We start from the raw sequence: 25,146 nt of genomic DNA, 5'->3' as shown, positions 1-25,146 counted from the left end.
ACTATGTTGGAACTTAACCATCAAAGTGATGGTATTAAGAAGTGTGCCCTTTGGGAGGTGATTAGGGCTCTACCCTCATGAAAGAGATCAGTGGCCTTACAAAAGGGCTTGAGGGAACCTGATCATCCCTCCCACTCCCTCTGCCATGGGAAGACTCAGCCAGAACGTGCCATTTTGGAAGCAAAGAGCAAGCCCTCACCAGACACTTTATCTTTCTGTGCTTTGATCTTGGACTTCTCAGGCACCAGGACTCTGAGGAATAAATTTCTGCTGTTTATAAATGACCCTGTCTAAGGTATTTTGTTAGAGCAGCAGGCACGGCCAAATACAGCTTCACTCTCAGTTAGGTTCTCTCGAGGTGACAGAAGTCCCCAACAATTCTAGACATGCCTTAATCTTTCTTCATGCTCCTTCCATCCTAAAACAGAGCCACTGAGTGTTATGGGCCCTGAGTGCCCTGGATGTGGTCAAGTGACCTCTTCCAAAAGAGTCACTGTGGGCAGAGGGGTGCAATGCAGCCTGTGTGCAGGAAGGCTCTAGAAAGCAGCTATGGCTAGTGTGGCACAAGGAAGAGGAAGGATAGGAGATTATGTGCTAGTGTGATGTGTGGCTGTCTTCCTGTGAGTGTTCCCCCAGCCACACACATAGAACTGGGAGCTCCTGGTGCCCTGGTTCATCTCTGTGTCCCTATGGTCATACTCTGGAAGCTAAAAATTGATTACTTTTGAATAAACGAATGCACAAACCTTCATTTCCTTTATAGCACCTAATAGAAAAGTGCCTCAGGCTACCACATGAACTTTATCTCACCTGGCAACTGACATGTAATGTCAGTCATTCTCTTGTAATGTAAAGGATCACTATATTTGTTTTTAAGTTGTTTCTTTTTTTAAGAGATGGAGACTTGCTATGTTGCCCAGGATGGACTCAAACTCCTGGGCTCAAGTGATCCTCCTGCCTCAGCCTCTGGAGTAGTTGGGACTACAGGTATATACCACTGTGTCTGGCTGAAGGAGTGCCTTATGAATCACTTTCACATCTGATTCTCACAAGAACTCAGAGGTAGGGTTTATCATCACCATTTTATTATTTTTTGATAGATAGATAGATAGATAGATAGATAGATAGATAGATAGATTTTTTTTTTTTTTTTTTTTGAGATGGAGTCTCACTGTGTCACCCAGGCTGGAGTGCAGTGGTGTGACCTCAGCTCACTGCAACCTCTGCCTCCTGGGTTCAAGTGATTAGTCGGCCTCAGCCTCCCAAGTAGCTGGGACTATAAGCCGGTGCCACCACACTTGGCTGATTTGTATTTGGTATTTTTAGTAGAGATTGGGATTTTGCCATGTTGGCCAGGCTGTGATCTGCCCACCTTGGCCTCCCAAAGTGCTGGGATTACAGGCATGTGCCACTGTACCCGCCCCATTTTATTATTTTATTATTTTATTTATTTATTTATTTTTTTTTTTTTTTGGAGACGGAGTCTCGCTCTGTCGCCCAGGCTGGAGTGCAGTGGCCGGAGCTCAGCTCACTGCAAGCTCCGCCTCCCGGGTCTACGCCATTCTCCTGCCTCAGCCTCCCGAGTAGCTGGGACTACAGGCGCCCGCCACCTCGCCCGGCTAGTTTTTTGTATTTTTTAGTAGAGACGGGGTTTCACTGTGTTAGCCAGGATGGTCTCGATCTCCTGACCTCGTGATCCGCCCGTCTCGGCCTCCCAAAGTGCTGGGATTACAGGCTTGAGCCACCGCGCCCGGCCTATTTTATTTTTAAGACAGAGTTTTGCTCTGTTGCCCATGCTGGGTGCAGTGGCATGATCTGGGCTCACTGCAACTTCCGCCTTGTGGGTTCAAGTGATCCTCGTGCTTCAGCCTTCCAAGTAGCTGGGATTACAGGCCTGTGATCACACCTGGTTAACTGTTGGTGTCTTTTTTTTTCAGACAGAGTCTCACTTTGTTGCCCAGGCTGGAGTGCAGTGGCACAATCTCAGCTCACTGCAACCTCCACCTCCTGGGTTCAATTGATTCTCCTACCTCAGCCTTCCGAGTAGCTGGGACTACAGGCGTGCATCATCATGCTCGGCTAACTTTTGTATTTTTAATAGAGACGGGATTTCTGGATTGTCTCGAACTCCTGACCTCAGGTGATCTGTCCACCTTGGCCTCCCAAAGTGCTGGAATTACAGGAGTGAGCCACCATGCCTGGTCCATTTTATTATTTTATTTTATTTTATTTTTGAGACAGAGTCTTGCTCTGTCACGCAGGCTGGGTGTAGTGGCGCAATCTCAGCTCACTGCAACCTCTGTCTCCTGGGTTCAAGTGATTCTCGTGCATCAGCCTCCTGAGTAGCTGGGATTACAGGCCTGTGCCATCATACCTGGCTAATTTTTGGGGTTTTTGTTGTTGTTGTTTTTTAGATGGAGTCTCGCTTTGTTGCCCAGGCTGGAGTGCAGTGGCGCAATCTCGGTTCATTGCAACCTCTGCCTCCCAGGTTCAATTGATTCTCCTGGCTCAGCCTCCCGAGTGGCTGAGACTACACACATGCACCATCACGCCTGGCTAACTTTTGTATTTTTAGTAGAGACGGGGTTTCACCGTGTTGGCCTGGCTCTTCTCGAACTTCTAACCTTGTGATCCGCCCACCTTGGCCTCCCAAAGTGCTGGGATTACAGGCATGAGCCACCACGCCTGGCCTTATTTTTTGTATTTTTAGTACAGACTGTATTCACCATGTTGGCCAGGCTGGTCTCGAACTTCTGACTTCAAGTGATCTGCCTGTCTCAGCCTCCCAAAGTGCTGGGAGTGAGTCACCGAGCCTGACCATAGCACCACCATGGGAAGTGAGGATACTGGGACCCAGAGAGCTCAAGTGAATTGCACTGACACAGGAGCTCAGACTGGGTGCTGGGGACCAGGAGAAGTTACCAAGGATAAAAGACTATGGTGTGGCATGTTGGGACAGCCAACCAGTGACTTCTGGATTAATAAAAACTGCCAAGAAGGAAACCTTTGAAAAAATTGTCCATTTTAAAGCAGCAAAACCTGGCTAGACACAGTGGCTCATGCCTGTAATCCCAGCAATTTGGGAGTCCAAGGTGGGAGGATCACTTAAGCCCAGGGGTTAGAGACCAGCCTGGGCAACATAGTGAGACCCCATCTCTACAAATATTTAAAAATTAGCTCACTGTGGTGGCATGTGCCAGTAGTCCCAGCTACTTGAGAAGTTAAGGCAAGAGAATCGCTTGAAGACAGGAGTTTGAGTCCAGGCTGGGTCACACAGTGAGACCCTATCTCTACCAAAAAACACAAAAAATTAACCAGGCACGGTGGTGTGCCTGTGGTTCCAGGTACTCAGGAGGCTTACACGGGAGGATCACTTGAGCCCAAGAGGTTGAGGCTGCGATGAGCTATGATCACAGTACTGTACTTCAACCTGGGCGACAGAGCAAGCCTCTGTCTCAAAAATAAATAAATAAATAAATAAATACAAAGTAATAAGGCAGCAAAATCCAGAGAACTTTATAAATCATGCAAAGCTATGTCAGAATAATTCAATATTTTTCTCTGCTTTAAATTGCTCAGTTATGTGTTGACATTTGTCAATGCCCAGTAGGGTGCTGGGGACATCAAAGTAGACCAGAGCAGGTCCTGGCCCTGGAAGACCTCCCCAGTTTAGATGATAAATAAACAGCCAGAGAGCCATGGGTTCACTGTGGGAAAAGAGGAGAAAAGGGCGGTGGCCAGAAAAGGCTCTGCTGTGCAAACAACCTGTGAAGGAAGACACATCTCACACATACACACACACACACTCTCACACACACACACACACACTCCCCGCCCCCCGGCCTGGCTTAAAATGTTCCACAGGGTTTCTCATCACACGTGCTATAAATTTTCAAGGCCTTGCTATGATCTGTGAGATCCTATATGACCTAGGTTTGCACACTGCTCCCACCTCGACTCTTTCTACTCTCTCCCTCGCTCACTCCACTCCAACCACGCTGGCTTCCTTGTTGTTCCTTGAGCAGGACACCTTTTTTTGCACGAAGCTTCTACCCTTGCCATTCCTTCCACTTGCAACATTTTCTGCTCAGATATTCTCAAAAGGCTGGCTCCATGTCAGCAAGTCTCTGCTCAAATGTCACCTCCAGTGGGGTGCAATGACACGTGCCTGTTGTCCCAGCTACTTGGAGGCTGAGACAGGAGGATAGAGGGCTAGAGGCCAGGAGTTTGAGGCAGCAGTGCACTGTAATTGTGCCTGTGAATAGCACTGCACATCAATCCGGGGACCATAACAAGATTATCTCTCCAGAAAAAAGTCACCTCCTCAGAGAGGCCTTTCTGACCACCTATGTCTAAGTCACCTCTCCTCGCTTCCACCTCCGTCACTGTTCGGTAACACTGTTTGATTGTCACCTCTCCTCGCTTCCACCTCCATCACTGTTCGGTAACACTGTTTTATTGTCTGCATCTCATTGATCATATTATGGATTTAAAAAAAATCTAAACATTTGATAGTTAATGAAATATCATGGTTAAAACTTAAACATATAAACTGATGTCCACAGAAAAACCCAGCTCCCTTTCCTGTCCCATTATCAGGTATAGTACAGTGGTTTTGTGCTGTGTCAACTAAGCTACATTTACCAGAATTCTCTTCTCTAACAGCAGTGATTTTTTTTTTTTTTTTTTTTTTTTGAGACAGAGTCTCACACTGTCACCCAGGCTGAAGTGCAGTGGTGCAATCTCAACTCACTGCAACCTCCACCTCCTGGGTTCAAGCGATTCTCCTATCTCAGCCTACCAAGTAGTTGGGATTACAGGTGCCTACCACCATGTCCAGCTAATTTTTGTGTTTTTAGTAGAGATGGGCTTTCATCATGTTGGCCAGGCTAATCTTGAACTCCTGACCACAAGTGATCCGCCTGCCTTGGCGTCCCAAAGTGCTGAGATTACAGATGTGAGCCACCGCGCCCAGCCAACAGTAATTTACTTTTTATTTTTTTGAGAGAGAGTCTCGCTCTGTCACCCAGGCTGGAGTGCAATGGCACGATCTCAGCTCACTACAAGCTCCGCCTTCCAGGTTCATGCCATTCTCCTGCATCAGCCTCCCGGGTAGCTGGGACTACAGGCACCGGCCACCACACCCGGCTAATTTCTTGTATTTTTAGTAGAGATGGGGTTTCACTGTGTTAGCCAGGATGGTCTCGATCTCCTGACCTCATGATCCGCCCGCCTTGGCCTCCCAAAGTGCTGAGATTACAGGTGTGAGCCACTGTGCCCGGCCGATTTGTTGTGGTTTTTGTTTGTTTGTTTGTTTTTTGAGACAGAGTCTTTCTCTGTCGCCCAGGCTGGAGTGCAGTGGTGTGATCTTGGCTCGCTGCAACCTCTGCCTCCTGGGTTCAAGTGATTCCCCTGCCTCAGCCTCCCAAGTAGCTGGGACTACAGGCGCCCACCACCATGCCCGGCTAATTTTTTGTATTTTTAGTAGAGACGGGGTTTCACCATGTTAGCCAGGATGGTTTCCATCTCCTGACCTGGTGATCTGCCTGCCTTGGCCTCCCAAAGTGCTGGGATTACAGGCGTGAGCTACTGCGCCCGGCCAATATTTTTTATACGCTGAAGGTTATGCAGCATGCCAAGCACTGGGGCAGCTCATTCATTGTGTCACTAGACTTGTTGGCAAAGGGTGCCAACCCAGAAGTACATCTCCTACAGCCCCCGCCAGATCTTGTCCTTTGGCTTCTCTGAATCCTCACCCAGGTATGTGTGTAGCTCTGGATGAAAGGTGTTGGGTTCTGCTGCTGCTCATCCATTCATGGTACTGAACTTAGAGGTGATGAGAGACAGATATGGTTCCCAGTTGGTCCTCATGGGTGCCTCTTTTTATCCTCCTTGGCTCCAGTGTGTCATTATTCTTATCCACAGCCAGCTTTTATTCCTGAATAAATTGCTGGTCCAACTGACCTGTAGTGATTGATGTTGGGCTTAACACTAGCCACAGAAGCAACAACCTGTGCAGACTTTCTACCAACTCCCACAAATCGATAAGGTCTAACCCCTTCCATTAATTCCTCATTCTAATCACTCACAGTGCTTCTACTCTGATTTTAATTGATATACCAGGTAACCACTTTTATTAGTTACTGAAGGATGTTCTTATTCTTTACCTTTTAAAGCGTATGATATATACACTTCTGCATTTGGTTTTATCATGTAACAATATCTCTTTGAGATCCTTTCATGCTAATACATAGACAATTCTCCCGTTGCTTTTTTATAGTTGTATAGTATTCTGTTGTCGAGATGTACCATATCTTTTTTACCAGTTCCCTATAGATAGAAATTTGAATGAAAATTGTGCAGGGATGTGTGTGTGTGTGTGTGTGTGTGTGTACATGTTTTCACATTGTGTACCACACTGAGTAGTAAGGGTCTTGACATCAAGGGCCTTGTTTTCCTTGTGTCCTTAGAACCTAACAAAGCCTAGCGCATAGTAGATTCTCAGTAAATTGTTTGTTGAAAGAAGGATGTACTTCTCCACTTTCTCCATAGGCGATCCTGTTAACACCCATCACTTTCATTTCCATTTACTCTTAAATTTCTATTTTCAGCCAAGGCTACCCTGAAGGACCCAGAAATCAAACTCCCATCTCTGCCTCAGCCCAGAATGTCTAATTGCCTCCTCCCCATCTCCACTTGGATGTTTCACAGAATTCCTCTGTCTCAGCATTTCCAAAACTGAACTTCTCACTCCTAATCCCCTCCAACCTACCTGCTGTGCTTTGGATATGGTTTGTTCATGCCCCCAAAATCTTATGTTGAAATGTGATCCCAGGCCAGGTGCGATGGCTCACACCTGTAATCCCAGCACTTTGGGAGGCTGAGGAGGGCAGATTACTTGAACTCAGGAGTTTGAGCCCAGTCTGTCCAACATGGCGAAACCCCATCTTTACCAAAAATAAAAAATTAGCTGGGCATGGTGGCAGGCGCCTGTAATCCCAGTCACTCGGGAGGCTGAGGCATGAGAATCACTTGAACCTCATAGATGGAGATTGCAGTGCGCCGAGATTGTGCCACTGCGCTCCAGCCTGGGCAACAGAGCAAGACTCTGTCTCAAAAAAAAAAAAAAAAAAGAAATGTGATCCAGGCAGAATGAGAGTGGTGGCTCTCATGCCTGTAATCCCAGTATTTTGGGAGGCTGAGTGGGGCAGATCACTTGAGGCCAGAAGTTCGATATGGGCCTGGCCAACTTGGTGAAACTCCATCTCTACTAAAAATACAAAAATTAATTGGGCATGGTGGTGTACGCCTGTACTTCCAGCTGCTTGGGTGGCTGAGGCGTGAGAATTGCTTGAACCCAGGGGGTGGAGGCTGCAATGAGCTAATAGCGCCTCTGCACTCCAGCCTAGGCAACAGAGTAAAACTGTCTCAAAAAAAAAAAAGAAAAAAGAAAAAAAAAAAGAAAGAAATGTGATTCCACAGTGTCTCCAGGGAGGTGGGGCCTAATTGGGGGTGTTTGAGTTGTGGTGCCATTCTAGGTAGTGAGTGAGTTCTGGCTCTGGTGAGGCTGGATGAGTTCTCACAGGAAAGGATTAATTCCCAAGAGAGTAGGTTGTGCTAAAGCCAAGATGCCCCTCGGATTTGGGCTGGGATTATAGGCACGTGCCACAACGCCCGGCTAATTTTTGTATTTTTAGTAGAGACGGGGTTTCACCACGTTGGTCAGGCTGGTAAAGACCAAAACACTTCTTATATTAAATATTAAAGGAAATATGAACTATATATATATAAGACAGATAATGAAAATGAGCAAGATATTTATTTATCCAATTATTCCATCTCAGGGTCACAGGTGGCCAGAGTCTATCCTGGCAGCTCAGGACAGGAACCAACCCTATACAGGATGCCATCCCATTGCGCACACATGTGCGCATATGCACACACACACACAAACACACACACACATACACACATAGACTGGGACAATTCAGACAAGCCAATTCACCTAAAGGGCACATCTTTGGGATTTGGGAGGAAACCAGAGGAACCAAGGAAAACTCAGACATGGGGAGAGAGTGCAGACTACACAGACAGGGGACCCAGCCAGGAATCAACTTTTTCTCATCAATGTTTTAATTGAATTGATGTTATTGGAGGTCCTGCTCTACTTAACTCCTCCAAGTACCCTAAAAGTCTCAATCCCAATACATCACTGACTCATAATGGCTCCTGTCACATAAATCAGGTCCAGATGTGGATGAGGTTCCTAAGATATAATTCCTCAAGAACAGCTCTGAGCACTGTTTCTCTGAAGGCCTATGAGCTAGAGACGTTATCTCCTCTCCACGGACCCAGCATACAGAGTTGGCAAGCGGAAGATAAGCACAGTAGACACTTTTGTTCAAAAGGGGAAAAAACAGGAGTGACAGCTGCCACTGGGTCATAGTAATTCTGAAATCCAGCAAGGCACGTGATGCCAGTTCCTTGATTGAGTCCTCTCCTGCTCCTTGGGAATGATTACCTGCAGCTCCTGGCTCTATCCTTCTGGCTCATGGGTTTCTTTTAAGTCGTCCTTTCTTTCCCATAGGAAATAGCCCATGTTTGCATCTGAATAGCCTTCTCAGAAGGCTTCTTAGAAGGCTGGGGCCCACATGTCCCATTTTATTTTTGTGCTCTGCCTTTTCTGGTATAATTGTCCCTTGCTATTTGCGGTGGATTGGTTCTAGGACTCAGATGCTCAAATCCTGCAGTCAGCCCTGCCAGACCTGGGGATAAGGACTACTGCATTCCCAGTTGCTACTTTATCTTCAAACCTAGCATTTTGATTGGCTACCGAATGGGGTGGAATTATCATAACTCTTGGCCTTTGAAACTATTCTCAGTTTTCATTCCCCTGAATACTTTGTAAATTCTACACATTGAGCACCTACTGTACCCTAACACTGTTTTAAGAATCAGGGATATCGCAGTGAATGAGATAGACAAAAATAGCTGCCTTATGGACCTGCCATTCTAGTGGGGAAGGCAGACAATATGCAAATAAGTGAGTAATATAAGAGGAAAAACTTTGGGAGGCTGAGTCGGGAGGATTACTTGACACCAGGAGTTCAAGACCTTCTCTTTACAAAAAAAAAAAAAAAAATTAGCCAGCCATAGTGGTGTATGCCTGTGGCTACTCAGGAGGCTGAGACAGGAGGATCACTTGAGCCCAGAAGTTCAAGGCTGCAGTAGGCCCTGATTATGCCACTGCACTCCAGCACCGGCAACAGAGCAAGACCTTGTCTCAAAAAAAGAAAAAAAAGAAAAGAAAAGAAAAAAAAAAAAGGAGAAAAGCCGTAGGGAGATGGCAATTTTTGTGTTTATGTTGTGGTGACAGAGAGAGGGACTTCAGTTTTAAATAGGGAAGGCTATTTCACTGAAAAGGTCACTTTAAAGTCAAGACCAGAGGAAAGTGAGCGAGTGGCCAAGCAGATACCTGGAGGAAGAGCTTTCCAGGTAGAGAGAAGTACAACTGCAAAAGTCTGATGTAGATGTGTGCCTTCTCCTTTCTTTTTTATTTATCTTGGAAGAGACAGTCTTGTTATGTTGCCCAAGCTGGTCTCGAACTCCTGGGCACATGCAAAGTGAAAGCAGAGAAAAGTAGACTTACCCCAGAAGCTGATGGTCCTGCAGTGTGCAAGGCCATTTCAGAATACACATAGAGAAAACAGGAGAATAGGTAGCGAGGGTTTTGCTGAAAGAGCCAATTTTAGCTGAAAAAGTAGGGGAAACCCCAGACATTGTGCCATCTCAGGGTTGGGACTGCTTGCCTAGATTTTGAGGTTTTTTTTGTTTGTTTTTTTTCCCCAGACCCCTCAACTTCTGAGATCTCAATGGGAAGCTGCTGATCACCAGTTTTAGGTGTTTTTATCTATTGGGAGACTCTTTCCCTGGTTCTGACTGCAACCAATTATTATTTTAGAGAGATAGCTTAATCTGACCACCACGTCATGGTTGCCTCACATTGCTGGTGGGGGAGTGGCCCCACTCCTGCCCTGCTCAGGTCTAACTACTTACTTACTGTAACAATTGCAAGGTTTTTGGATGGAACAATTGAAAGAATGGAGTTTGCATGAACCAAATAAGAAAAGACTATTAGAGGGCATTGTTAAAGATGGAGACAAAAGTTCTGAGTGGATCCTGATGTGTTCAGATGGGGCTGGTGCTTGGGAGGCTGCTCTGTGCTTACAAGAAGAGTTCTACCAGGTCCATCTTTATCACATCTTCTTTAATACTAAGTTCAGAGAGGCTTTAGCTCATTTTCCATTTTCTCGTGCTGTCTCCTCTGCCAAAGTGTCTATTTCTCCTGTCTCTATTACTGAGTCACACAATTGCTGTAGTCATTTGCAGTCTACTAGAACGGTAACACACATTGGCATCAGACAGACCTTGGTTCAAAACCCTGCTCCACCAGTTTCTGTGTTGAGCTAGACCCAAGTGACCTGATATGTTCGGTCTCAGTTCCTTATTTGTAAAATGGTGATAATAATTTTTGGTTAGGTAGTTAAAGTAAGGATAAATGATGCCTTCCGAAGAAGGACACAATTGGAATGGCCAGTTTACCCCTTGACCTCTCTTCGGTGGCATTCTTTATTCTGGAGCAAGGAGGGATGGCTGAGGGAATCTGTCTGTGGGTCCAACATGGCGCCGTCCTGCTCCTTGTACAAGCCTCAAAGATGGGGACAACCGTTTGGGAGCAGACATGTTTGTAGCACGTGATCCAGGCTCTGTCCCAAGGCAGCCGGAACGTGACGCAAGGTTGAGGCGGGGCTCCTCCTCCGCACCCTGGCGTCGAGCGTCTCGTGACAGGTACTTCCGCTCGGGGCGGCGGCGGTGGCGGAAGTGGGAGCGGGCCTGGAGTCTTGGCCATAAAGCCTGAGGCGGCGGCAGCGGCGGAGTTGGCGGCTTGGAGAGCTCAGCAGAGTTCCCTGGAACCAGAACTTGGACCTCCCCTCTTCTGTCCTCCGTTGAGTCTCCTCCTCGGCGGGAGCCCTCGCGACGCGCCCGGCCCAGAGCCCCCAGCGCAGAGGCCGCGGTAAGCAGCGGGCCCAGCCCGGCCGGCGGCCTGGCCCCATCCCCCTCCTCAACTCCTCGGTCGCCAGGGCCTCGCGTCCTCCCTGTCCTCCTGGCAGGCTCCAGGCCCAGCCCTGGCCTCGCGGGCAAACTCGGCATCGCTCAGGCCCACGGAGCAGGCCAGGACCCCACCCGGGTTGGAGAGGTCGGAGGTCGTCGGGCGTGACCTCTGGCCGGGTTGCCGGCCCCGGCCGCCGGTCTCGGACGCTCTGTTTACTGTTGGCGTCGATCTCAGAGACCCAAGAGGGTTCATTGACTTGGACGGCCCTGCGCCGCGGCAGGACGCGCTAGGCGGTGGAGTTATTTAGCGTGGCGAGCAGGAGGGTGTCAGAGCCCACGCCGCCCGCCGCCGTGCCCACCTGGCGGGCATGGGTCACAGGCGCTGGGGGCCGAGCCGCGTTCCCATCCGGCTCTTCAGTTGAACAGCCTGACCCTGTTAGTGGGAGAGGTTCCCTGACGGCAACTGAGTCAAGGCGTGAGTCAGGTCACGTGCGCTGGGATCGCCTCAACACTTGTGTACATTGAGGCGCCTCTGGCGCTGGGAGACAGGGAGCTTTTTGTCCTAGGCATGTTACGGTAAATACTGAGAGAAGTTTTTCAACTTAGTCGGGGAAAGATGGTAGTTGGATGTAGAGTTGTGTTTCCATTCGGACCGTGTTGGGGGCCTCTTTCTGCATTCATTTTACGCTTGATACCTAATGGGTCATAAGGGGAATATTGAGAATACTGACAGCAAATATTTGAGCGTTTGTTATATGCTAGGCAGCGTGGCAAGACCTTTTAACAGATCATTATGTTTAGTTCTTTGAACAACCCTCTAAAGTACCACTGTTGTGCCCACTTAACACAGTGGGAAATTGAACAGAGAGGCTAAACCATTTGACCAAGGTCACACAGCTAAGTTACGAAGCAAAGATGCAAGCCCAGGCAGTCAGACTCCAGAGCACTTTATTCAATTTGTAGGTTATACTGCTTTCACGTGCCCCTGAAGCTTGTGGTTTATCTTTTGCCACCTGGTGTCTGTACCTCACTGCCTTCCACCACCTCCTTTCTTTCTGTTGATGTCGTTTGAAAGTCTTTCTGGTAGCATCAGTTCTCTCTTAAAGCCATAAGAAATGCCGTTTGCGACTTATCACACATATTGTAGTGTAGTTGAATTAGGAGCTCTTGAATACTGGCGGGGTACTTAACTGAGGTTTGAAAAATTTTGCAGGTAGGCCTGGCAAAGCTGCCTAGCGAACCTTTCTTACAACCTTAGTTGATGGCTGTCCAGCCAGTTGGTTCTTCCCTATTCAAAATACTGCATCTTTGGTTTCCTAAAGAACAGGCTCTTGTCTCTTTCTTGTGACTTAAGCAGCTGATGAGGCACATGATTTCTCATCCATGGATTAATAAAGTCTCCTCTTAGTGTGTTTCTCTCTTCAAACCTGGGAAGGTTTGTTCAGATTTGGATTTAAGAACTGGAAGGTGAGTTAGGAGTGCTTCTCCTGAAGGGACTGGCTAAGTTAAAGCTTAGCGTTCACAATCCTGTTGTATTCAAATTTGTCTTTTTTTTTTTTTTTTAACTTTGCTACCCAGCCTAAAATATTTAAGTGAGTAATAAGTACTGTAGCTTTATATAATGTTTGAGTTTAGAGGAGAGTAATGATAGGCACCTTTTTATTCATTCATGAAGTATTTTGAGTATCCATTGAGTATCAGCAATGTATCAGGCGTTGTGGGATGTTGACTCAGGAAGATAGGCATGGTTCCTGTCCTCAGGGAATTTTTAAAAGGTGAATGATCTTGGCCAGAAATTCTATTGTGGAATGATTTGGTGGTAGAACTTGAGGCTTTTTGGAAAGAGTTATTTCTCATTTCTGCTGATGAATCCGTAGTAATCCAAAGGATGGTGTTCTGGCTAACTTTAAGGCTTTGTTAATTTTAACAACAGCATTTGTATGCTCTTCAGAGAGTGTAGAAGATAATATTACAGTTTCTAATTTATCACATCTTTTAAAGAGTAACCTTCAACACTCAACTTGTTTCTCCTTTTGCTCTGGTGGCATTTGTTTTATTTTATTTATTTTTTGACACGGAGTTTCTCTCTTGTTGCCCAGGCTGGAGTGCAATAGCGCGATCTCAGCTCACTGCAACCTCTGCCTCCCGGGTTCAAGCCATTCTCCTGCCTCAGCCTCCCGAGTGGCTGGGATTACAGGCATGTGCCACCATGCCCGGCTAATTTTGTATTTTTAATAGAGACAGGGTTTCTCCATGTTGGTCAGGCTGGTCTTGAACTCCCTACCTCAGGTGATCTGCCTGCCTTGGCCTCCCAAAGTACTGGGATTACAGGCATGAGCCACTGCGTCCGGCCGACTCTAGTGGCATTTTTTTGGTTCACTCGAGAGGTAGTCCATGTCACTACCATTACCTTGCACTGCAGTGTCTTTGAGCAAAGGTACATTTGGACATTTGGCATACTGGATTTTTTTCTTCAGCTGGCAAGAAAGTTTAATGTAGCACTGATATTGTGTCGGCCATAGTTTCAGTACCATTCTACATAGAAAAGCTGTGCTACCCTATCTCCCACAAACTTTCTAGGTTCCCTTCAAGAGAAGATTTGGATTTTGCATTTGTGGTAGAACTGCATGAGTAAACAGAGGGTGGAATGTAGAAGATACTCTAAAAATAGTTTTATTAGTATATCCTTCTAGGTAGTTAGCAACCACGTGGGGCAATTTTTTTTTTCGTTTTTTTTTTTTTTTTTTTTTGAGATGGAGTCTCGCTCTGTCGTCCAGGCTGGAGTGCAGTGGCGCGATCTCGGCTCACTGCAAGCTCTACCTCCTGGGTTCACGCCATTCTCCCGCCTCAGCCTCCGAGTAGCTGGGACTACAGGCGCCCGCCACCACGCCCGGCTAGTTTTTTGTATTTTTAGTAGAGACGGGGTTTCACCATGTTAGCCAGGATGGTCTCGATCTCCTGACCTCGTGATCCACCCGCCTCGGCCTCCCAAAGTGCTGGGATTACAGGCTTGAGCCACCGCGCCCGGCCTTTTTTTCGTATTTTTTTTGATGCCAACTGTGTCTAAGCTCACAAAACCTGTATCAGAGAACAACGCTTTATAGTAAAGTGTGGCTTTGAATCAGTTTTCTGACCCCACTGCCAAGTGAAGCCAAAAAATTTTGGTTATTTGATTAGCTTTTAATACGTCTTCAAAGAGTTCTTTGCTAATAACATTTTTGCTCTTACTTTGGCATTAGCTTTTGTATACAAAGATGCAGCAAACACAGACCACACAAATACGACGGTTGTCTTATGCACATTGCTCTCTGGCATTTGACACAAATATTTTAGTTTTTCCCATGATAGAGTATTTAACTCCCCATTCATATAATTCAACAAATACAGCTGAGATAGATTTGACCAGATGTTGGACTTAGAGCTGTAGGCAGGTTTTTTTTTTCCTGGAGAGGTAAGGATTAGAAGTGCTTCTGAATAAGGCTAAACAGAGGTTCCCCTTGGCACTAAATGTCTTCTGAAGGCGACTGAAACTGGAGAAATGAACTCCCCGCCTCCCCCCTTATTTTTGGCTATTGGCTTGCTGTTGATGACTCTTACCTCTCATATAAGGAAGGTTGCCGCTGTGTTCTCAGGCATCCATTCCTTTGTGTTACCATGAGCTTATCTGTTAATATCATCTAATAGTTCTCTGTGCTTCTCTGTCTGCAGTTTGCTGCAGAAACATTTTGCAATGTGTTGATCTTTTCAGTTATTTGCTCTTACATCTTCCCTCTATTCTGTTTTTCCCCACACTCCATATGGCATTAAAGACAGAAAAATAGTTTGCGTTTGTGTTTTAAAACTTTTTTTTCTTTTTAGGAGGAGTCTCGCTCTGTAGCCCAGGCTGGAGTGCAGTGGCGCCATCTCGGCTCACTGCAAGCTCACCCTTCCAGGTTCACGCCATTCTCCTGCCTCGGCCTCCCGAGTAGCTGGGACTACAGGTGTCCACCACCACGCCTGGCTAATTTTTTTGTGTTTTTAGTAGAGACAGAGTTTCACTGTGTTAGCCAGGATGGCCTCTAGGATGGTCTCGATCTCCTGACCTCGTGATCCGCCTGCCTCGGCCTCCCAAAGTGCTGGGATTACAGGTGTGAGCCACCATGCCCGGCCAAAAACTTATTTTTAAAACATTTCTTAATGGTAGTTGTGGTCACTGCAATTTGTGAATCAGAGGTGTAAGTGATGTGGCGAGTGAAATCAAAACAGGTTTTTTAGCAGTGTCTGTTACCAGTTTCAATTTTAGTATCCCAGGCTGTGATTACAAAAACATTTTTAAGAATAGCTACTTGCAAAATATCTCCTTGGGGGAGGAGGAGAAAGCTTGGAAGTTGGTTCCAACACTAATCTACAGTACTGGCCTTGTTCATTTGCTTGAAGATGCAGTACTTAACTCATGGGACCTGGAGTCTCTGTTTTGGTGATGGCATCACTGCTGAGAAATTAAGTTTGCCTGATTCTTTTGTCCACTTCTGGTCTCCTGGGACTGTCTACAGTTGGGACCAAGCAAATATGAGGAAGCCTATTAAGGGAAGCCTGGGACCAGGGCAGTTTAGGAATTCTCCAGCCTTACTTGTCTCTTAGTTGGTCCTTAGTTGTGTGGCTGCTGCCGTAGGAGGTTCTCTCTTCTCCCTCCGCCTTTCCTTTCCAGCTTTGCTTCATAATACTGGGCATTAACCATCTCACATTAGGAGTCCCTTAAAAATTACTTAGTGAGATAAATAGTTATATCATTGATTTCCAGTATTGGTATGTAAGCATAATAAAAAGTTGGTTTCCATTTAGTAAGCTTTGTACTTTGAGTTATTTGAGAGTACGTAATTACAAAGCTGCTATGAATTAACCTTAAGTGACACAGCATAGACTTTATGAAAAATAGTGTCCCTTATATATGGTATGCAGTCAGCCAACCAGCAGTTCTCCCGTGCACTTACAGATACGGGGGTCCCTGAGATAACTGCAGGTCATTTAAAACCCACTCTTAAATCCTCTGACCTGCACCATGTTGATGGTTGTTAAAAGAGCAATAACATTTTGTAGAAACCTTCCTACACATTTGCTTTTAAATGCTTTTTAATATTTCTGTGCTGTTTGTAGTTTACATATGATTTCATTTGGTGCTCACAACTGTTGTGTGTATCTGCCTGAGATAGCTGAGGCTGTATGCTCATGTGGCTCAGCTGGAATGTCAGTTTAGGTCTGTTAACCAGCTCAGTGCTCTTTCTGATGTACCATCTTGCCTTTCCATTATATGCTAGTGCCCTAAAGACTGCGTCATGTTACCCCTTGTAAAAGTGTATCTTTGACTGGGGGCGATGGCTCACGCCTGTAATCCCAGCACTGTGGGAGGCCAAGGCGGGCGGATGACGGGGTCAAGAGATAGAGACCATCGTGGCCAACATGGTGAAACCCTGTCTATACTAAAAATACAAAAGTTAGCTGGGCATGGTGGCATGCACTACCTTTTTTTTTTTCTTTCCTCTGAGACGGAGTCTTGCTCTGTCGCCAGGCTGGAGTGCAGTGGCATGATCTCGGCTCACTGCAACCTCTGCCTCCCGGGTTCAATGATTCTCCTACCTCAGCCTCCCAAGTAGCTGAGACTACAGGCACGCGCCACCACGCCCAGCTAATTTTTGTAGTTTTAGTATAGATGGGGTTTCACCATGTTGGCCAGGATGGTCTCAACCTCTTGACCCCATGATCCACCTGCCTGAGCCTCCCAGAGTGCTAGGATTACAGTTGTCAGCCACCACGCCTGGCCCCACTACCTTTTATTTAAAATGATATGTCTTTTTTGCTGATTATTAAACTATTCAGTTAAAAAATAAGCTAGGAAAATTCAGAAATATAAAGAAGGAAAATTTGTGATTCATTACCCTGAGGAAGACCAAAGTGTTAACTGGTTATTTTCTTCCTTTGAATGTATATTTTAATACCTTCCTTTAATGAAATTGAACTCTTGGCCAGGCATGGTGACCAGTACTTTGGGAGGAGTAATCCCAGCACTTTGGGAGGGTGAGGCAGGAGGATTGCTTGAGCCCAGGAGTTCAAGACCACCATGAACAACAAAGTGAGACTCCATCTCTACAAAGAAAAAAAAATTAGGTGGGTGTGGTGGTTGTGGTGGTTCACCTGTGCGTGGGAGGCTGAGACGGGAGGATCACTTGATTCCAGGAGTTTGAGGCTGCAGTGATTTGTGTTCGTGCCACTGCACTCCAGCCTGGGTGGCAGAGCAAGACTGTGTCTCAAGAAAAAAGAAATTGAACTCTCCCCAGAAATGATGTGAGAATTTAACTGTGGAGGAGACAGAACACTCTTGGGTCATGTGACCTGTGATACTTCTCCTAGTAGACACTGAATGATGAGAAGCTAGGGATCATAGGAATAGCTGTATTTTTAAAATGTTTAATGGTAATGAGTGAGGAACCTGATGCATCCAGCTCCAGAGTAAGGTTTATTTGCCATGGTAACACTGGATAAGTACATTGTTGCCTGTATTTCCAAGTGATTTATCATTTCTGTATTTTAGTATATATATATAAAGAAAAGTGCACAAATAAGTGGACGGTTTGGATAATTTTTATAAACCCAGAGGCCCTCTTAGTCTCCTTTAAGTCGTTATCATCGATGCCCTGATGGTTGGGTAGTGAGTCTTCTGATTTCTAGAACTGTAGACTAATTTTGCCTGATTTGGATTTTGTGTAAATGGAATCATACACTGTGTATTCTTCAGTATCTGGTTTCTTTGACTCAGTGTTGTTTGTGAGACTTTGTGTCGTTGTGTGCAGTTGTAACTGGAGTTTCCATTGCTCAGTAGTATTATGTGATATATCATAATATATTTAAGTAAAAAGACTGAATTTTAGGGTATGTGTCTGTATTCATTTGCTAGGGCTGCTGTAACAAGTATCACAGATAGAGTGGCTTAAACAGAAGTTTTATTTTCTCAATTCTGAAGGTTAGAAATCTGAGGTCAAGCTGTTGGCAGGATTGGTTTCTTCTGAAGCCTCTCCTTGGTTTGTAAATGACTGTCTTCTCTTCCCTGTGTCTTCACATGATCTTTCTTCTGTATTGTCTGTCCTAATCTCCTTTTCTTTTAGGACACCAGTCATACTGGATTGAGGCCCACCCTTATGACCTCACTTAACCTAAATTACCTCTTTAAAGGCCCTGTCTGATGTATTGGGGATTAGGATTTCAACTTAAAAATTTTAGGTGGACACAGTTCACTTCATAAGAGTATCTATTCTGCTCTAGTAGATATGGCCGGTTTTCAAAAGTTGTAGCAGCGTACTCTCCCATCAGCAGTGTATAAGAAGTCCAAATATTCCACATCCTTGCTAGCACTTGTAACTTTTTGTCTCTTTAATTTTAGTTCCCTCTGGTAGAAACCCATTTCTTTATGGCACCATGGTACAGCCTGTTTACTCAACAGTGTGGGGGAACCTCAAGGGACTGGGGAAGGTTATCCTGGAGTAATATGTGTCAGTTTGAGACTACCTCTTGTAAATGCTACTTACATCCATTGGGGTTAGAAGCAGAGGTTTGGCCAGGCATGGTGGCTCACACCGGTAATCCCAGCACTTCGGGAGGCCGAGGCGGGTGGATCACTTGAGGCCAGGAGTTCAAGACCAGCCTGGCCAACATGACGAAACCCTGTGTCTACTAAAACTACAAAAAATTAGCCAGACATGGTGGTGGGCACTTGTAATCTCAGCTACTCAGAAGGCTGAGACATTACAATCACTTGAACCCGGGAGGTGGATGTTGCATGAGAATTGCTTGAACCTGGGAGGTGGAGCTGAGATCTCACCACTGCACTCTAGCCTGGGCAACAGAATGAGACCCTGCCTCAAAAAAAAAAAAAAAAAAAAAGGAAAGCACCACTTCAGTCCAGTGAGTGAGCAGTTAGTACTTCCATAGTTGCCCATCGCTTACTTTTGTAGTCTGGACTCCATTCCTGGTGGTGGAATTGGCCTATAAAAGAGTAATCTGTGGGGTATAAATCTAGCCATAGTAGATAGTGCTTTCCTTCCAACTCTTTTTTGATCAGACACTTGGGCCCTTAAAATATCATATTCTGTCGTACATATGCTAGAAATAGGTCTGTTTTGCATATTCTGACTGACCTTTCAGATATTAATGGGCCTTTGACCACCAGCATGTTGGCTGCGTGATGCTCAGCTTTGTGTATCTATTATAGACCTTAGTGTGATTGAAATAAAACATTGCATGACTTTGCCTGTCTTCCAACTTTAAGCCACTTGAGGACAGGGATGAATCACTATTCTAGAATGGATCTTGAAATATTACTAAACTTTTGTTTAAAATTTTTCCAGTTCTAACTTTGCAGAGTAAGTTATTGTTTATAGCATGTAAATTATGCTTCTGGGTCACTGATTAATATGTGTAGGTTTCCTGAATGATAAACTGTGTGTTGTGTTCATTTAACAGATTTTTTTCTCTGCTATAAGAAAACACTGTTGGCTCCTATGGGGAATTATTCAGGAATAATTGTAAATACAGGGCAGATGAGAGTCATTTAGTTTAGAGTTGTTCAATGCCTAGGGTGGTGAGGGACATATTGAGTGGATTTTTAAATAAATTGGTAGGCAGGTTACAGTTGGGAAACCATTGTAGTTGAAAGGAATGGCATAAGTCGGTGAATGGATGTAGGGATTACAGTAGCTCTAATTTGGGAATGACTGTATGTATGGAATCCAGATCCTAGTGGGGAGGGCAGGCGCTGCAATCCCGTGTTGGAGGCTTTAAGGTCAACCAAGTGGCACTTCGCTCCATAATGCTGGAATAGACACGACATAATCCTGTCACTTGAACCTCACAAGTAAGTCAGATGGTACCCTAGTTATGGGTGAGGAATGGCTTTTATGTTGTCATTTGTTTAAAGAAACCATACATGAAGAGCTTAGTGGGCCAGGACTGAAATACCACAAGTGTTGTGCTTAAACTTTTAGAGAGTTGTTTCTTCAGAAGTGGCTTTAATGAAAAGTTAAATGTGGGAACTGGTTAGGGGAGGTGGAATAGAGGAAGAGAGCAGTAAGTTTGGTTTTCCTCTTTTTTTTTTTTTTTTTTTTTTTGAGACGGAGTCTCGCTCTGTCGCCCAGGCTGGAGTGCAGTGGCCGGATCTCAGCTCACTGCAAGCTCCGCCTCCCGGGTTTACGCCATTCTCCTGCCTCAGCCTCCCGAGTAGCTGGGACTACAGGCGCCCGCCACCTCGCCCGGCTAGTTTTTTGTATTTTTAGTAGAGACGGGGTTTCACCATGTTAGCCAGGATGGTCTCGATCTCCTGACCTCGTGATCCGCCCGTCTCGGCCTCCCAAAGTGCTGGGATTACAGGCTTGAGCCACCGCGCCCGGCCTTGATTTTCCTCTTTAGCCAGTCCATTGTGGGCTCCTCTTAGCAATTTATGGGCAATCTTTTTTACTGGTTAAATGTCTGAGATAATCTAGGGTTGATATCAAAAGCTTCCAGCTATCCAAAATAGTTCTTATGTAACTGTTTTACTAGGTATCTGCTTTCCAGTTTGTCTTACCAAAAAGAAAAAAAGGCACGAATCATCTTAGTCTCTCGTTAGAGACTAAACTTTTGGTTTAGTACGTGGGTTTAGAAAGCTTGAGAACAGTGGTGTGTCACCTTGAAGAATCTGTTGATCTAAGAGTGAAGTCCTCTTCACCAGAATTGCCTTCCAAGAGACTCTTCTTTGTGTAAGTTGGCTTTGCTTTTTCCCTCCCAGCAGGAAGGCAATACCCAGAGCAAAGTACATAAACAATGTCTTTACATTACATAGAGGTTGTTACCTTGTTTAAGCTTCACAATTTAAACTAAGTAGCATTTGATTTGTCTTTTTTTTTTTTTTTTTTTTTTTTCCAGATGAGGAAATGGACTAAAAGGTCATGCTCAGTATCTTGGAGCCACTGTGCGTTAGTGGTACCGGGACTAGCATCCAGTATTCCAAGTTGACAGATAATTCTTTAATAATAGCAAAAGAGTAATAGCATCTTCTGCGGAAGAACAGCCTTTGTAAATTTTATCATTCAGTTTTATTTAAATGTTTTTAAAAGAAGGTTGCTCAGAGTAGTCTGTTTCTTTTGAAATATAAATTTTCAGGTGGTAAATCTTCAAGCACTATCAGACAGAATAAGCTAGGTTATGCTGTAGTAACCAATAACTTTAAAATGGCCGAAAAGAGCATTGGTTTTTTAGAGGCTCTGCATCATTCTTTCTCCAACCAGTGGAGCAGCCGTGGTAGGGGTATTGCTGGCTGCCTTGGCAAAGGGAGAAAGAACTGTTGGAGGCTCTTGTTCCTACAGTTAAATTCCAGCACAGGAATGACACGTTATTTCATGTCACTTCTGCTTACCGTTCATTGACCAAAATGAGTCACACCACACAAGGAATCAAGTGTGATCCTAAAAAAAAAGAGCTTAGTTATAGATAACTGTGTTGCCCATCTTTACTCACTAATCACCTTCCTATCCTAAGAAAGTTGTTTTTTGTTTTTTGTTTTTTGTTTTTTGAGACGGAGTCTCCCTCTGTCACCCAGGCTGGAGTGCGGTGGTATGATCTTGGCTCACTGCAAGCTCCACCTTCTGGGTTCACGCCATTCTCCTGCCTCAGCTTCCCGAGCAGCTGGGACTACAGGCGCCTGCCACCATGTGCCCGGCTAATTTTTTGTGTACTTAGTAGAGACGGGGTTTCACCATGTTAGCCAGGATGGTCTCGATCTCCTGACCTTGTGATCCGCCCGCCTCGGCCTCCCAAAGTGCTGAGATTGTAGGCGTGAGCCACTGTGCCCGGCCATTTTTTTTTGAGATGGAGTCTCTGTCACCCAGGCTGGAGTACAGTGACGATGCAACCCCAGCTCTTAGCAGCCTCTGCCTCCCAGGCTCAAGCGATCCTCCCACCTCAGCCTCCCAAGTAGCTGGGACTACAGGTGTGCACCACCATGCCCCAGCTAATTTTTTATATTTTTGATGGAGATGGGATTTCACCATGTTGTCCAGGCTGGTCTTGGACTCCTGAGCTCAAGCAATCCGTTCGCCTCAGCCTCCCAAAGTGCTGGGATTACATGTGTGAGCGACCTATCTTTCAGTCTTTTTTTTTTTTTTTTTTGAGACAAGGTCTCACTCTGTCACCCAATCTACAGTGCAGTGGCGCCATCATGGCTCACTGCAGCCATGCCCTCCCCAGGCTTAGGTGATCCTCTCGTCTCAGCCTCCCCAGCAGCTGGGACTACAGACACATGCCACCACATCTGGCTAATTTTTTTGTAGGTTTTTTTTTTTTTTTTTTTAGAGAGGGGTTTTACCATGTTGCCCAGGCTCATCTCAAACTCCAGGACTCAAGTGATCCTCCTATTTTGGCCTTCCAAAGTGCTAGAATCACAGGAATGAACCACCATGCCCAGCTCTCCCCTGTCTTTAGAACCTCCCCCCTGCCCTTTTTTTTTTTTTTTTTAAGGATTTGTTCTTGTTTTTATTTTGTATTTTAACATTTTGAGACAAGGTCTCACTGTTGCCCAGGCTGGAGTATAGTGGCCTGAACACAGCTCACTGCAGCCTCCACCTCTTAAGCTCAAGTGATCCTCCTGCTTCAGCCTCCTGAGTAGCTAGGCTCACAGTTGTGTGCCACTGTGCCCAGTTAATTTTGTTTTTTTGATAGAGACAGGGTCTTGGCCATATTGCCCAGACTGGTCCCAAACTCCTGGGCTCAAGTAGTTCGCCCACCCTGGCTTCCCAAGGCGCTAGGATTACGGGTGTGAGCCCCTACTCGTCAAGAACCCTATGTTTTTCCATTATTCTTGTTTGAGGCTCTCCACAAATGGTTTCCAGCTTGCCTTCCTGGCTTTGTTTTTTTTAATAAAGACACACGTTCCTCTGAGTTGCTTTACTCACCTTTTCCTTACCACACTTTGTTCTCTACTTCCTTTATCTTGATTCCTGCCACTTCCCTTTCATCTCTGTTTTCTAGCTCCAGTACTCTGTTGGCATCCTGCCTGACTCAGGTACCAGTCCACTTTTAGCTTTTCTTAATCACTTCCACCCATACTGTTCTCTCTTTTTACTGAATCCCTGGGCTTGCCACATATTATCTTGTAGTTGTGGATTTTGTGTATGTATCTTTTCTACCTTAGGAGGGGGCCTTAAGGGTAAGTCCCAGACTGATTTACCTGTTTTTCCCCAAATGTTAACCATTTGAAAGAAAGAATTAAATGGATGGTTCTCAAATGGCTTTTGATAGATACATGTATAATAATATATCTGTTGTCATACCTGGCTGGAAAAGAAAATGCCTGTGAATTCTTCACATTGTTTGAAATCAGTGTGTCAGAAGCTGTAGGATTGTAGAAGCTTCCTTAAGCAAGGTCACAGTATGGCTGTCAAATGTGTTACTAAGCTTTAGTCTCCATTTCTGAAAAACGAGAGTAATGGGTAATCCTTAAGATCCTTTCGTATTTTGACATTCTCTGACTCTTGAACATACTGCTGTGGCTTTTGCACCATCCAGCTGGTTAGATGACACCATCAGAAACTTTAAGGACCCTGTTAGCCATTGAGTATATGGATCTTTGCCCATTCATTTCTTAGAGGCAAGAGGCACTGGTAGGCAGTTAGATTTTTCTTTAAAACGTGTACTCTTCTAAATTACAGAAGCAGTATAAAAGAAAGTGGACCGGGAGTGGTGGCTCAAACCTGTAATCTCAGCAGTTTGGGAGGCTGAGGCGGGTGGATCACCTGAGGTCAGGAGTTCGAGACCAACCTGACTAACATGGTGAAACTCCATCTCCACCAAAAGTACAAAAAGTAACCAGGTGTGGTGGCGCGCTCCTGTAATCCCAGCTACTCAGGAGGGTAAGGCAGGAGAATTGCTTGAACCTGAGAGGCGGAGTTGCAGTGAGCCAAGATCATGCCATTGCACTCCAGCCTTGGCAACAGAGCAAGACTTTGTCTCAAAAAAAAAAAAAATCTTAAAGTGAACAGATTTTTTCTATCATTCTGGATAATTTGGTGGCTATAATTCAAAACGTTTATTTATTTATTTTTTTTTTTGAGACGGAGTCTTGCTCTGTCACCCAGGCTGGAGTGCAGTGGCCGGATCTCAGCTCACTGCAAGCTCCTCCTCTCGGGTTCACGCCATTCTCCTGCCTCAGCCTCCCGAGTAGCTGGGACTACAGGCACCCGCCACTTCGCCCGGCTAGTTTTTTGTATTTTTTAGTAGAGACGGGGTTTTACCGTGTTAGCCAGGATGGTCTCGATCTCCTGACCTCGTGATCCGCCCGTCTCGGCCTCCCAAAGTGCTGGGATTACAGGCTTGAGCCACCACGCCCGGCCAAAACGTTTATTTTTTATAAAATTTAAATGAGATCATAAAATACATACTCTTGGCTGGGCGCGGTGGCTCAAGCCTGTAATCTCAGCACTTTGGGAGGCCGAGACGGGCGGATCACGAGGTCAAGGAGATTGAGACCATCCTGGCTAACATGGTGAAACTCCGTCTCTACTAAAAAAAAAAAAAAACTAGCCGGGCGAGGTGGCGGGTGCCTGTAGTCCCAGCTACTCGGGAAGCTGAGGCAGGAGAATGGCGTAAACCCGGGAGGCGGAGCTTGCAGTGTGCTGAGATCCGGCCACTGCACTCCAGCCTGGGCAACAGAGCGAGACTCCGTCTCAAAAAAAAAAAAAAATACGTACTCTTCTGCAATTAACTTTTTAAAAATTCAACCATATATAGTAGTCAGCTTTTCTTGTAAGTGCATACTATTTTTAATGACTGTATTGTATTGATCATAATTTAACAGTCCTCTAAATGAACATTTCAGTTATTTCCAGCTCTTTAAGAAAAGTATTTAATAGGGCCGGGCACAGTGGCTCACGCCTGTAATCCCAGCACTTGTGGGAGGCCAAGATGGGTGGATCACTTGAGGTCAGTTGAAGACTAGTCTGACAAACATGGTGAAACCCTGTCTCTACTAAAAATACA

General features: G+C 45.5%; 1 protein-coding gene across 1 annotated transcript in view; it reads left to right on the top strand.

The window, feature by feature from the left end:
• Positions 1-10,865: 10,865 nt before the first annotated feature.
• Positions 10,866-25,146, top strand: part of LOC105477787 (RAB7A, member RAS oncogene family) — an 89,020-nt gene continuing 74,739 nt past the window's right edge. The window contains exon 1 of the mRNA XM_011734579.3: positions 10,866-11,074. The gene's annotated coding sequence lies outside the window, so the exon portion shown is untranslated. The remainder of the gene's footprint in view (positions 11,075-25,146) is intronic.

This window comes from Macaca nemestrina, chromosome 2 (genome assembly GCF_043159975.1).
Source record: "Macaca nemestrina isolate mMacNem1 chromosome 2, mMacNem.hap1, whole genome shotgun sequence".
NCBI classification, from domain to species: Eukaryota; Metazoa; Chordata; class Mammalia; order Primates; family Cercopithecidae; genus Macaca; species Macaca nemestrina.
This window is presented reverse-complemented; position numbering and strand designations above follow the sequence as displayed.